This window comes from Carlito syrichta, unplaced genomic scaffold, assembly GCF_000164805.1.
Source record: "Carlito syrichta isolate Samal-C Ts95f unplaced genomic scaffold, Tarsius_syrichta-2.0.1 Scaffold280221, whole genome shotgun sequence".
NCBI classification, from domain to species: Eukaryota; Metazoa; Chordata; class Mammalia; order Primates; family Tarsiidae; genus Carlito; species Carlito syrichta.
The window spans coordinates 53,023-67,346 of NW_007224317.1; the positions used below are offsets into that span (position 1 = coordinate 53,023).

General features: G+C 36.7%; 1 pseudogene; it reads right to left on the reverse strand.

Annotated features, from left to right (window-relative positions):
* The window catches only part of LOC103254449, a 62,352-nt pseudogene that overhangs the window by 2,298 nt on the left and 45,730 nt on the right, over nt 1–14,324 (reverse strand).

Consider the following 14,324-nt stretch of genomic DNA (forward strand, 5'->3'; position numbering starts at 1 on the left):
GTGTCTATCAGAATACTTTTCTTGCAAGTATCAGAAAATCTAACCCACACTGCCTTTAACATTAAATGAATATAGTGGCTCAGTTTCTGAAGTACTTTGAGGAAGAGAAGATATAGGCACTGTTGGTCCAGGGTCCCAACTCTATTTATTTTCAATTCCTTCGGTTCCACACTTTTCTCTATTTGGGATCCCTATTTAGGTTGGCTTCCCTTATGATTGTGAGATGTCTGTAATCATTAAGTAAGGACTCCAAGTAAAGGTGGGGAAAGTTGTTTCCTACAACAATCAAATGAAAGTGCTCAAAATTGGCAAGACTCAGTGGCTCAGCCTGTAATCTCGCACTTTGGGAGGCGGAGGTGAGTGAATTGTCCGAGCCTGCAGGTTAGAGACCTGCCTGGGCAACTTAGCAAAACCTGATCTCTACAATAAATAAAAAAATCAGCCGGGTATGGTAGCGCATGCCTGTAATTATGGTTACTCGGAAGGCTGAAGCGGAAGGATTGCCGGAGCCCAGCAGGTTGAGGCTGCGGTGGCCGGGAGTGGCCACTGCACTCCAGTCTGGGCCACAGAGTGAGACTCCGACTCAAAAAAAAGTACTCAACATCACTTTTATTAAACATTTCTCAATCTACCATAACCAATTGGGAAACCATAAACTAATCAGCTTAAGCCTGAACCAGTCACTGGCAAGGGATATAGGCTCATCTATTGAGCCAGGGGTAAAATCAAGACATCAAAACAATTACTACATGTGGGACAGAAAGAAATTAGCATGAATTGCCAGGCATATAAATGGATCAGATTAGAGCATTTCATCACGTTTCTTATGTGTACATGGAATTTTAAAACTGCTAGTTGTCCCTATTCCCTTTTTGTATATGATGAAATTAAAAATAATAAATGAATGTATATAAAAGTAAATAAATATGAATGAACAAAATAAAGAAACGTACTGGAGGAAGAAGAGGGAAGGAGAGAGAAAAAGGAAGAAAGAAAAGATAAATAACAGGTAGAGGAAGGAAGTTTTGAGAAAAAAAGATTTTCATATCATAAGTCCCAGCAGTTTATATTTCCCTGTATTCATGATAATCATTCTATATAAATGACTACTTGTGTGTGTTTAAAGCAGCTTTATTGAGGTATATTTTTAAAACTGCATATTTTTAATGTATACAATTTGATTAGCTTGGATGTATGCATACACCCATGAAGTTATCACCTTATCCATCACCTCCAAGTGCTTTAGTGTCTCTTCTTTATTTTATTTTATTTTATTTTGGGTAAGAGCATCTAAGATCTATCCTCCTAATCCTTCAGGTGTATAATACAGTATTGATGATCATAGTCACTACAATGTGCACCAGAACAAATTAATCTTGCATAATTAAGATTTTATATCAATGGAAAAACAATTTCCCATTTTTTCTCTCTCCAACCCCTAGTAATCTCCAATCGTTCTATTGTCTGCTTCTAGGAGTTTGACTATTTTAGGTACCTCATGCAAGAGGAATCATTTATCTTTCTGTGATAGGCTTGCTTTACTTCATACAGTGTCCTAAAAGTTCATCAATGTTGTTATAAATGGCAAGATTGTCTTCTTTTTAAACATTGAACAAGGAGGGATCCAAGATGGCCACCATGGAGCAACAAACTGGCACTTCTCTCGCTAAGCAAGTCAGAGAGTAGACAATGATAGACAGACATCTATAACACTTTTAGACAGGTGAAGTACCCTGTACGCATCAAAGTTCTCTTTGAACACATAGAGATAAGAAAGCAATAGCAAATGAAGGATTCCAGGTACTCCATCTCCTACCATGTGCCAGGCTTGCACAGGAACTGATGCCCTGCCCAGTGAAGGTGAGTGAGTGGTTCCTAGATGCTTTAGGTTCATTCACCCTTTCCCAGTCATATGCTGGGAACACTACAAGTCAAAAGGGACTGGAATCCCATTTTTAATGTTCTCAAAGATAAGCAACTACAGTCAATACTTTCCTAGCCTGCCAAGCTAAGCTTCATCAGTGACAGAGAATTAACATCCTTTCCAGACAACCAATTCCTAAGCCATGTCCAGACCAACTCTTCAGGAGACACTTAAGAAGGTGTTGTTATCTGTCCTGCACAGGAAGGATCAGTGGCACAGTGATGGAGAACCAGAGCCCAAGGGGAACAAGGCACAAAACCTGCACCCAGTCAGCTGATGTGAGCACAACTTCAGCCAATGGAGCCCAGTTGGCTCCCAGGCAGGAAAAACCCATCTGGTTAGCACCTGCCACCAAAAACTGGTGGTCATTTTCCCAGCAAGATCAGAAAAAATCACTTCCAAGTAGGGAGCTCACTGTTTTCAAGAAGAGAGTGCAGACTTGAGCAGAGAAGGGGTGACATGAAAGAAGCTCGAAGGTTTTCTCGGTGGGAATACTTCTGGACTGAAAACTGCAGATAACAGGTTGAGGGCCCATCCCCCCACTTGCTCTCTACAGAGTGCTAGCAGAAGATGAAAACTAACCCAACTAGATTAACAGTGGGAGAGAATATCTACAGGAGAGAAATGTGCCACAGGCTGGAGCAAGGAGCAGAAGTTAATGCCTCTCCCTCTCTCATTGAGTGACCTATATTGAAACACAGAAAGGGCCCTAGAATAGAGGGTCACTGACTAACTTCAGAGCAATAAAAATAAAGAAGGAAGAGAGGCTGCCACAAATGAGGAAAAATCAATGACAAAACATAGGCAACACTCAGAGTCCTAAAAAGGCAACACCTAAAAAAGCAGCTATGAGAGCACAATGAAACTCCTCAGAATGACCTGTCCCAGATGACAGTCACAGAAATCAATGACTTGAAAGGCTAAAATGAATAGTGAGAACCAAGAGAAACTAGAAGCAAAACTCACTGAAGTCATACAGGAAGTAAAAGCAAAGTTGGCCAGTTTCAGAAACCCCTATTCTGAAATAATGAGCAATTCAATCCTGGAAATCAGAAACACACTGACAAGGATAAGACGCAGGATAAACCAAGCAAAGGAAAGAACCTTGGAGCTTGGAGACCAAATTAACCCATTCTGTAAAAAATATAGAAAAAAAGGCTCAAAAAGAGGGAGCAAAGTCTTCAAGAGATGTGGAACTATGTTAAAAAGTCAAATGTTGCCAGGTTGGTATCTTTAAGGCAAAAAGGGAAATTGAGAACACCATGAAACAAACATTCCATAAGGTCATCCAAAAAACTTCCCACATCTCACTAGAAAGCTGACCATTCAAGCACAAGAGATTCAGAGAACCACTGCAAGATATCATATGAGAAGACCATCCCCAAGATACATAGCAATCCACCTCCAGAAAGTAAGCATAAAAGAAAAAATCCTAAAGACACCAAGTGAGAAAGGTCCAACTACCTACGAGGAAAGATCCATCAGAATCACTCAATTTATCTGCAGAAACACTGCAAGTCAGAAGGGACTAGAGTTCCATTCTTAATGTTCTCAAGGATAAACAATTACAGCCAAAAATTTCCTACCCTGCCAAACTAAACTTCATCAGTGACAGAGAGTTAACATCCTTCCCAGACAACTAATTCCTAAGAGAATATGGTATATTCAGGAAACACTTAAGAAGGTGTTAAACACAGAAAAAATAAAGTGATCATACCCATCACAAAAGTACAGAGTTAATAGAGCATATAGAGCACTCAAAAAAGTTAAAGTACACACATACAAAAACACAAAAATAAAAAGGAAACAAAACAGCCACCTAACAGCTGTATGATAGGGGAAAACTTACATTTCAGTAATCAATTTGAATGTGAATGGACTAAATGTATCACTGAACAGGCAAAGAGAGGCAAACTGGATAAAGAAGCATGATCCAACAGTCTGCTCTTCCAGGATACTCATTTCACTGCAAAGGACATGCACAGGCTCAATATAGGGAGTTGTAAAACGATCTTTTAGGAAAATGGAAAAGAGAAGAGAGCAGGTGTAACTATTTTGATATCAAACAAAGAAGACTTCAAACCATCAAGAGTTAAAAAGGACAAGTTAGGACACAACATAATTATAAAAGGTTCAATCCACCAGCAAGAAATATCCATCTTAAACATTATACACTCAACACAGGAACACCATATTTTATAAACTACTAAGTAAACTAAGACAGGCCACTGACCCTCACACAATTAGAGTTAGAGATCTCAATACCCCACTTATAGCCCCAGAGAGATTATCAAGATGAAAAACCAACAAATAGATCCAGAACCTTAAATGGTTCTTGAGCTATTGCATTTAATAGACATCTACAAAACACTCCACCCAACATCTACAGAGTATACATTCTACTCATCAGCATATGGAACATATTCCAAGATCGATCACATTGTCTGACATAAATCAAGCATGAACAAATTTTTAAAAGATTGAAATAATACCATGCATCTTATCAGATCACAGTGTAATAAAAACAAATATCACCACCAAAAAGGTCCCTCCAAAACACACAAAGACATGGACACTAAACAATATGCTGCCTAATGATTTCAATGTGGAAATCAGGACAGAAATAAAAAGATTCCTGGAAACAAACAAAAACAAAGACACATCTTATCAGAACCTCTAGGATACTATGAAATCAGTGTTAAGAGGAAAATTCAAAGCATTTCATACACACACACAAACACACACACACACACACACACAAACACACACACAAGAAAACAGAAAGGGCACAAGTAAGCAGCCTAATGTCACACCTAAAAAAACTGGAAAGGCAAGATCATATAAATTCTAACTTCAACAGAAGAATCCAGATCAATAAGATAAAATAATAATTGCAGGATATAGAAGACAAAAATATAGAAAGGATCAACAAGACAAGAAACTGGTTCTTTGAAAGGATAAATAAGATTGATTGACTCCTGCCCAGACTGATAAAGAAAGAGAGAGAAAGTCTAAATAAGCACAATTAAAAACTCAAAAAGTAAAGTCACAATGGACCTTGAAGTAATTCAAAATATTATCAGAGATTACTAAGAACATCTGTATGCCAATAAGTTAGAAAATCTAAAGGATATGAAGAACTTTCTGACATTACACAGTCTCCCAATGTTGAAACAAAAAGAAACTGAAACTCTAAACAGAGCAATAACAATCCAGGAAATAGACTCATTCCAAAGAAATCTCCCTGCCAAAAACAAAACAAACAAAAAAAAAACAACCCTGGACAAGAAGGCTTCTCAGCTGAAGTCTGCAAGACATACAGGGAGGAGCTGAGGAGCTGATACAATCTTATTGAAAATATTCAGGCAATTGAAAACAATGGAATTATCCCCAACTCTATTTAAAAAGCTAACATCATATTGATACCCAAACCTTGTATAGACCCACCAAGGAAAGAGAATTACAGGTCAATCTCCTTGATGAACATAGATGAAAAAATTCTCAATAAGATTTTAGCAAATCAGATCAAACAACATATCTCAAGGATCATCCAACATGACCAAATGGGCTTCACTCCTGGGATGCAGGGCTGTTTAAACATTCACAAGACCATAAATGTAATTCAGCACATTAACAGATGTGAAAACAAGAATCACATGATTATATCATTAGATACAGAAAAGGTATCTGCCAAAATTCTGTATACCTTCTTAATAAAAGCCCTTGAGCATCTAGGCATAGAAGAAACATTCCTCAAAACAGTAAGAGACATCTATGATAAACCCACAGCCAACATTTTGCTCAATGGACAGAAGATGGAAGCATTCTTCCTCAGAACGGGAATGAGACAAGGATGCCCACTTTCACCCTTTCTGGTCAACATAGTGTTGGAAATCCTAACCAGAGCAATAAGGCAAGAGAAGGAAATAAGGGTTATCCAAATAGGAAAAGAGGAAGTTAAACTATCCCTCTTTGTGGACAATATGATTCTATACTTTGAAAACTCTAGGGAGTCTGTCAAAAGCCTCCTCGCACTGATAAATGACTTTGATAAAGTCTCAGGTTACAAAATCAATGTGCAAAAGACAGTTGCATTTTTATACACCAGCAACAAGCAGGCAGAGAACCAAAAAAAAGCACAATCTCATTTACAATAGCCACAAAAAAATGAAATAAAGAGAAGTAAAAGACCTTTACAATGGACTACAAAATGCTGCTCAAAGAAATCAAGGATGAAACAAAAAAAGGAAATAAAAACATTCCATGCACAAGAATTAGAAGAATCAATATTGTCAAGATGTCCATCTTACCCAAGGCAATCTACAGATTCAACACAATACCCATCAAATTACCAACATCATTCTTCTCAGATCTGGGAATGACAATGCTGAAATTCACATGGAAACAAAAAGAGCACAAATAGCCAAAACAATCCTCAGCAAAAGGAACAAAACAAGAGGTATCACACGTCCAGATTTTAAACTTTATTATAAAACTACCGTAATGAAAACAACCTGGTATTGGTACAAGAGTAGGCACATAGACCAATGGAACAGGACAGAGATACCAGAAACAAAAACATGGCCTCTCATCCAGCTCATCTTCATTTCAAAAAAAATCTTCATCTTCGATAAAGTTACCAATACCAATCACTGAGGAAAAGAGGCCATATCTAGCAAATGATGCTTGGAAAACTGGCTGACTACTTGCAAAAAATGAAACTGGACTCTTACCTATCACCATATACAAAATCAACTCTACATGTCTCAAAGACCTACACATAAAACTTCAAACTATAAGAATTTTAGAAGAAAATGTAGAAAACACCCTTATGCACATCAGTGTAGGCAATGAATTCTTGACCAAGTCCCCAAAAGTGAATGCAATAAAAACTAAAATAGACAAGTGAGACATACTCAAACTAAAAAACGTTTTACAACAAAAGAAACTATCAAAAAAAGTGAGACAACCCACAGAACGGGAAAAAATATTTGAAAATTATACATCTGACAAAGGCTTAACATCCAGGATCTACAAGGAACTCAAATGAACTGAGAGGAAAAAAAAAAAAAAGAAGAAGAAGAAGAAGAAAGAAAGAACGAAATCTGTTAAAAAGCTGGCCTAGGATATAAACAGAAAATATGTCATACAAGCAGCCAATAGACACATGGAAAATGCTCAGTCTCACTAATCATCAGATAAATGAAAATCAAAACTACAACGAGATACCACCTAACCCAGGTAAGGATTGCTATCAAGTCAAAAAACAACAGATGCTGGCATGGGTATAGAGAAAAGGGAATGCTTCCCCACTCTTAGTGGAAGTGCAAGCTAGTTCAATCTCAATGGAAAGCAATGAGGCAATTCCTAAAGAAAATAAAAACTGACTTTCCATATGGTCCAGCAATCCCTCTCCTGGAAATGTACCCTGAGCAACATAAATCACTCTACAAAAAAGACACTTGCACCACATTTTTTATATCCACACTATTCATAGTAGCAAAAACATGGAACCAACTCTATTCCATTGAAACTGTCCTGGATAAAGGAAATGTGGTATATACATACAACGGAGTATTATGCAGTCATAAAGAAGAAAAACATGGCATTTGCAGCTTGGATGCAATCAGAGACCATAATACTAAGTGAACTATCACAGAAACCAAGAACTGAATGCCCCATAAGTTCTCATAAATGGGTCCTGACATTAGTCACATTAGCACAAAGGTGGGATCAACAGTCGGGCACTACCAGGGGAGGGAGTGAGGGATAATGGTGGGAGGCAGGTGACAACACAAAGGATAACTGGTTCACTACCAGGAAGAGAGTGCCAGTTAGAAGCACAAACTTCACCTGCATGCAACCTATTTATGTGGTTAATCCTCCCTTGTAACCCGCATATCTATAATTAAATAAAATTTTTTTAAAATTGATAAAAGTTGAGTAATATTTCATTGTGTGTACAGACCATATAAATGACTGCTTTGTTCTCATCCAGCCTGGTTCTGGAAACAAATCTGACATAGATTTGTTTTCAATAACTTATGCTATTTTTTATTTCCTACTCTTCTTCTCAACTTTCCTGAATCTCTGGAATTCACTGACTTTCTCAACTATCTTCCTTCCCACATCCTGTACTTCTGACATTTGCTCCCCTTTGTTGGCTCCTTCTAGAAGAACTCTGTCCCCTGAGAGCTGACAGATTCTGGTGAGCACATCAGTCTACATGTTGCTCATGCTGACTTGTTAACTAGCAAATCCTGCAAATGCAAATAATTAAGTTGCCTTCATTAGAATGCACTTTAGAATGATTAATACATATAAGTTAATATTTTCAGGACCATTTGATAGAGCACCTTTTGAGAAAATATTAGAAAAAAGATGTCTATTTTTCATAGTTTATCACATAGTTTTTTAATAAGTTCCAAATCATGACACTTACAAAGTTGAAAGTTTTGAGAAATTTGGAAAGATTGTGAAATAAGATATTTGGGATTAAAACAGGCTTTTTAATACTCTTCTAATTACTGCACACTCTGTTATACTTGGGGTCAGTTCTAACTACAGGCATCAAAGACATGAAAGTGAAAATGAACCTGTGATATTCTTCATAGTTATTTACTCTTTTCCTTACTTTTAGTTTTCTCCATTTCACTTTTGTATATATTGTATACAAGTTTTAAATATATGCATATGTTTTATACATTTATGATCACATATATAACATTTTGAAAAAATGTGAATAAAATATATCTTGCCAGTAGTACACATCAAAATTTCTGAGAAAAAATAAAAATGTCTATGTGTCCTTTCTAATGAGTCAAATGCTCCAAAAGAAAACAAATAATAAGGGTGTAATACTTGGTATAAAGAGTGCCTACTATTAGAACAAAGTCTGAAGGGGAATAGCAGAAAATGTCTAGAGAAACAAACTAGCACATGATACATAATTTTATAAAATATCAACTCTATTGTTTCAGAAATCATAAGTTGTCTCTTCCATTCTGGCACTTGCCTAAGGCAAAAAATGTGGTGGGGGCAACAAAATGTTAAACGATGCTTTATTATGGGTGATAGTTGGCCCTTCAGGGACAGTCATTTTTCAATTTGCCCAAGGCAGGAAGACGCCTTAAGACAGATAATGAAAAAAAGAAACTGTCCAAAGAGATCCAACAAAATGTCTCATTTCTAAATTACTCCGGTAAAACAAAACAAACAAAAAATTTAAGAAACATAAAATATAAGACACCTAGAAGTAGAAAACACCTAAACTTCTTAGCTTGTTAAATAATATTTTACTTTGGGCTCCCAAAAGCAGACCCTAAGACAGGATTTAAGTGCAAGTGTGTGATTTGGGAAGTGATCCCAATTAGCAAGGTATAGAAACAGGCAAGTGAGAGAGAGAAAGCAGAAAGTCAGTAAAAAGTGTTTGTTGATAACAAGGCAACTGGTGCTCAGTTCCAGTAGTAACCTTCGGTAGGAACACAGAATGCATCTCATCTTGGAATTTTTCTACTACGGTTCAGAGGTATTTATTTACCACCTTCCTTTGTTGCTTACAGGTCACATTTGCTCCCTACCTCCTGGGTGGAGGAACAACATAACCATCAGTGTTTATCATGTTTGTTTGCATGTGGCTTCTCAAGTGGGTTGAAGGCATATGTGCAGGACAGTGGATATTTCTGCTATAAGTAGGCTTAATTCACTCTGATTTAAAACAGACTTGCTTTGGAGATTTACATTCCTCATAATATAACAGAGTTTTTCAGTTTGACAGTGAATATATGTCTGTGTTATCAATGTTCCATACAGGTCTTGTCATATACTAAATTTTTTTATAGTTCTTAGTTGAATAATGGATCTTTCCCCCATTATCATTAAGTGTGTATTTCCCCCATTATCATTAAGTGTGAACTTTTGAATACATATATGAACTTATATAATGCCCTCTACTTTCAAGACAAAATATACTCCCATAGTCTCAGAAAGTTCTCTCATGTCCCTTTCCTACATTTTTCACTTCTAAGTAGTGTCCGGACCATTTGGAGTTATCAGGGTACCTGAAAGAGGGAGTGGAGACTAAAAGGAATACAAGACTCCTTTAGCTGCAAAGGGAGGGCACCGGGGCTAGTCCCCGAATGACCCCATTTCTCTTTATTCCAAAGTTTATATACAAGCACATTACAATCAGGCATTCAGACTTCCCCAATCTTCAACATTAAACTTCCCCTCTATCAAGAAGTGTCTGTACCCAGACTCAGACTATTTTGTCAACATTTCATATTAGTTTTGTCCTTGACCAGCACTTTCTGTACTTTGAAAGACACATACTATTCTTATCTGGACTCTGCTTTTCTAGGTAGACAGTTTCATGCTTTAACTATTTAGTCCCCGACAAAGTAGTCATCTTTTTATTAATTGATGCATAATTATTGTACATATTTCTAGGATGCATGTGATATTTTGATACATGTGTTCAACCTATAATTATCAAATCAAAATAATTGCGATATTCATAACCACAGACATTTATCATTTTTTGTGCTGGGAACATTCTAAATCTTCTCTCTTAGTTATTTGAAATATACAATGTATTATGGCTAGCTATAGTCACTCTGTTATGCTAACAAACACTAGAACTTATTCCTTCTATCTAACTGTACATTTTGTACCCATTAACCAACTTCTCCTCAACCATACCCATTCTTCTACCATTCCCAACCTCTGATAACCATCTCTCCGCCTCCATGCAATAAGCTTTTTTTAAAGTTCCTATGTATGAATGAGCATGTGTGATACTTGTCTTTATGTGCATGGTTTATTTTACTTAACATAATGACCTCTAGTCACATTAATGTCATGGCAAATGATAAGATTTTATTTTTATGGCTGAATAATATTCCATTGTGTATATACACCACATTTTCTTTATCTACTCATCCACTGATGGACATTTAAGTTTATTTCATATCTTGGCTATTGTGAATAATGTTGCAATAAACATGTGGATGCAGGTATCTCTTTGATTTACTTATTCCCTTTCTTTTGGATATATACTAAATAGTGGGATTGCCAGATCATATGGTAGTTCTATTTTTAGTTTTTTGAGGAATTTTTATACTGTTTTTCATGACTGAATTACAATGTTTTTGTGGTCCACAATCAAACTTTGATTTAAGATGGGATTTATGCAAGTGATTTATTTAGGAAGAGATATCAAGATATAGGATGTGGAAGTGAGAAAGAGAAAAAAGGAAAATCAACAAGGTATCAGTTAAACAAAAGAAGTATTTCAGAAATAACAATACTAGTTTTGTTTTTCACATTTCTTACCTTTCCTGATTATCCTCTCACTGTTTTGCATAATCCATGGTTCTTTATTTTCTCTTTTTTTTTTTAACTGGATTGAAATATTATTTTGTTTAGCTTGGACTGTCTGGACAGGAAGTATTCATTCAATGTTGCAACTATGAAACATTTTCTTTAAGCTTATTGGAGTTTATTCAGTTGACTAGATAGTTAAGTAGGTAGATAGATGATTAAATAGGGATAAATAGAAAATAGATAGATAGATAATTAAAATATTTAAAATTTGGCCATCCTTGAGAATATTAATTGATATAATACAAATATACATAGGGATAGTCACTGAAATATTGTCTAACAGTGTGAAACACTGGAAAGATCCTATATGTCCATACACAGGAGAGTGAATAAACAGACTTTTTTAAAATCTTAAATATTCTATTATCTTCACTTAGCTTTACATTCTAGCCACCACGCTCATTTCTGTGCTTTCTTAAAAGCAAAACTCCTGAAATATTTGTCCATATTTATTGTCACAAGTTTTAACCTTCTACTCTCTTTTGAAAACACTCAAATCAGACTTTCCACTCAAACAGCCATGGAAATTGAAAGTCACCACTGACTCCAGGTGGCTAATTCAACTATCAGTTCTCAGTTCCTTTCTTATTTGACCTACAGGTAGCATTTGACAGAGCTGATCATTCCCTTCTCCTGAAAACACTATTATTTGGATTCCAGGTCATCACACTCTCCTGATGTTCCTTCTGTCTCACTGGATACTCTTTCTCAGTATCTGTTCTGCCTTTGTTCTTCTGTTCCCCATTTCTTTAAGTTGAATGGGTCCAGGGCTCAGTCTGTGGACCTCTTTCCTATCTACATTCATTTTCTGTGATTTCTAGTCTCATGGCTTCAAATACTATCTATACTCTAAAAAAACCTGCACTAAATATCTTGTTGGCCCCTCCAAATTTACTCTTACTCTTCTTGCCTGCTCCATGCCTAAAAGGCTGACAATTCCCTGTAAGCCACATCTGGCAAGGCAATCATTCTCATAAAACTCTTTATCCTGGTTCCAGTAACCAGTCCCTTCTCTGGCGCCTTTAGGCCTTGGTTGGCAAAGGCTCTCTGTTGTTACTAGCCTCAATGTGCAGCACAGTACAGTGGCTTTCTCAACCCAAACCTTGCCCCAAACTTTGTAAGTATATTCTTTATCACATTTTGCTTAATTACCCAGCCTGAATGTGACATTTTTCTGAAGCATAATAATAAAATTCATACATACCTTGAAATGCAAGAGGTAGAGAATGTAAAATAAATCTTGCTCTCTCATTACTAGGGATCACATAGGTATTTGAGACAGTGGTTGAGGTAGCTGATGCAAGATAAATAGATTCATGATGTGGAACTCTCAGAATCAAACCTGCAAAAATCACTCCAAATCAGGGAAACATAACATAAGCATAAATGAGCTCTGTGGTAGGATATAAAGAATCTATTTAAATTTCCAAATAGATCTGACTGGTTAAAGAAGAAAAGACATAGAGATACTAGAGATGGAGTATATATCTATAGAAATAAATGAATAATAAAACAAAAGTAATGATTGAATAAGCCAGATCCTTATGATGCCAAAGGATTGCTCCCTGAAGATGTTACTTGAGGACTTTATGCACCAAATTTGCTGTATTTCTGCAAGCATTGCACAGCATGGTTGACAGAGAATTCCATCTTTATCTTTTCAAATACTGTTGATGTGAAGAACTCTTAAATCACAGTTTTCCTCCCTCAATCAGCAACTACATGGAAAAATTGAAGAAGGAATAATATTTGACATTTTGCCTTCACTCAGCTGACAACAAACTCTCTACTTAACCTTACAACCACTCCACCAGGAGACACAAGTTCAATAGCACAACATACCATCAATTACAAAGGAATAACATACTAATTAGGATTTAACATTTTGTAATTGATAGAACTCAAGCCAAGCTGACCTAAACAGTAAAGAAAATATTTAACCAAATAAATAAAACTCCATTAACACGTCTGGACTCCAGAAAGTTATAATCAGTGGCTTAAACATTGTCACCATAAACCCAGCTTTTCTTTGACTCTTTACTCTGCCCCTCTGGTATCTTTAATCTTCAAGTCACACATTGCCTTTTAATTCCTGATCAAAATGAGTTTCAGTCTATTCCCTTGTGATCAATAATGGCTGCCATAGTTCCATCCCTTGCATATGAACACGTCATTATCTAGGGACATGGAGTCTCTTTTTCCTCTCATACAAAGTCCTGAAATTTGTTGCCTCTCAGTATCTCTAAATACGCTAGGTATCCTACCCTAATCCAACCACTGTGCCTAATTGGAATGTGGCTTAATGACACAGATTTGCCATTGAACCAATGCAAATAAATGAAAATAGAAGTATTAATAGTATGAACTCATTAAAGGGAAATTAAGGCACTACTGGTGAGAAAGAAAGGAATTGGTGCTAGGAAAAGAACAAGCATATTTCTTCTGAAAGTCCAAAATGTGAGAATTTGGAAAGAGTTTTAAGTGTATGAATTAGTCAATTATAACGAGAGTAACCATTAGTTTATTGTCCAAACCAAAGCACTTCTGAGAGTGAAAGTAGATGTTATTAATAATTAGGCCATCAGAGCAATTGTAAATCAGGACTGTCCCAGACAAACTGGGAAACAACCTGGCACAGTAGTTCATGCCTGTAATCCCAGCACTTTAGAAGGCTGAGGAGGGAGAACTGCTTGAGCCCAGTAGTTCAACCAGCCTGGACAACATAGTGAGACCTTGTTTCTACAAAAAAATAATAACCAAAATTAGCCAAATGTGGTGGCATGCACCCATAGTCCCAGCTACTCAGGAGGCTGAGGTGGGAGCATTGCCAAAGCCCAGTAGGTCAAGGCTGCAGTGAGCCATGATAATGGCACTGCACTCAGATATTCTGAGTATCACAATGAAACTCCACCTCAAAAGAAGAGGAAGGAGAAGAAGAAGAGGGAAGGAGGGGAAGGAAGGGGAGGAGGGAGAAGAGGAGGAATAGAGGGAGGAGGAGAAGGAGAACTAGAAGGAG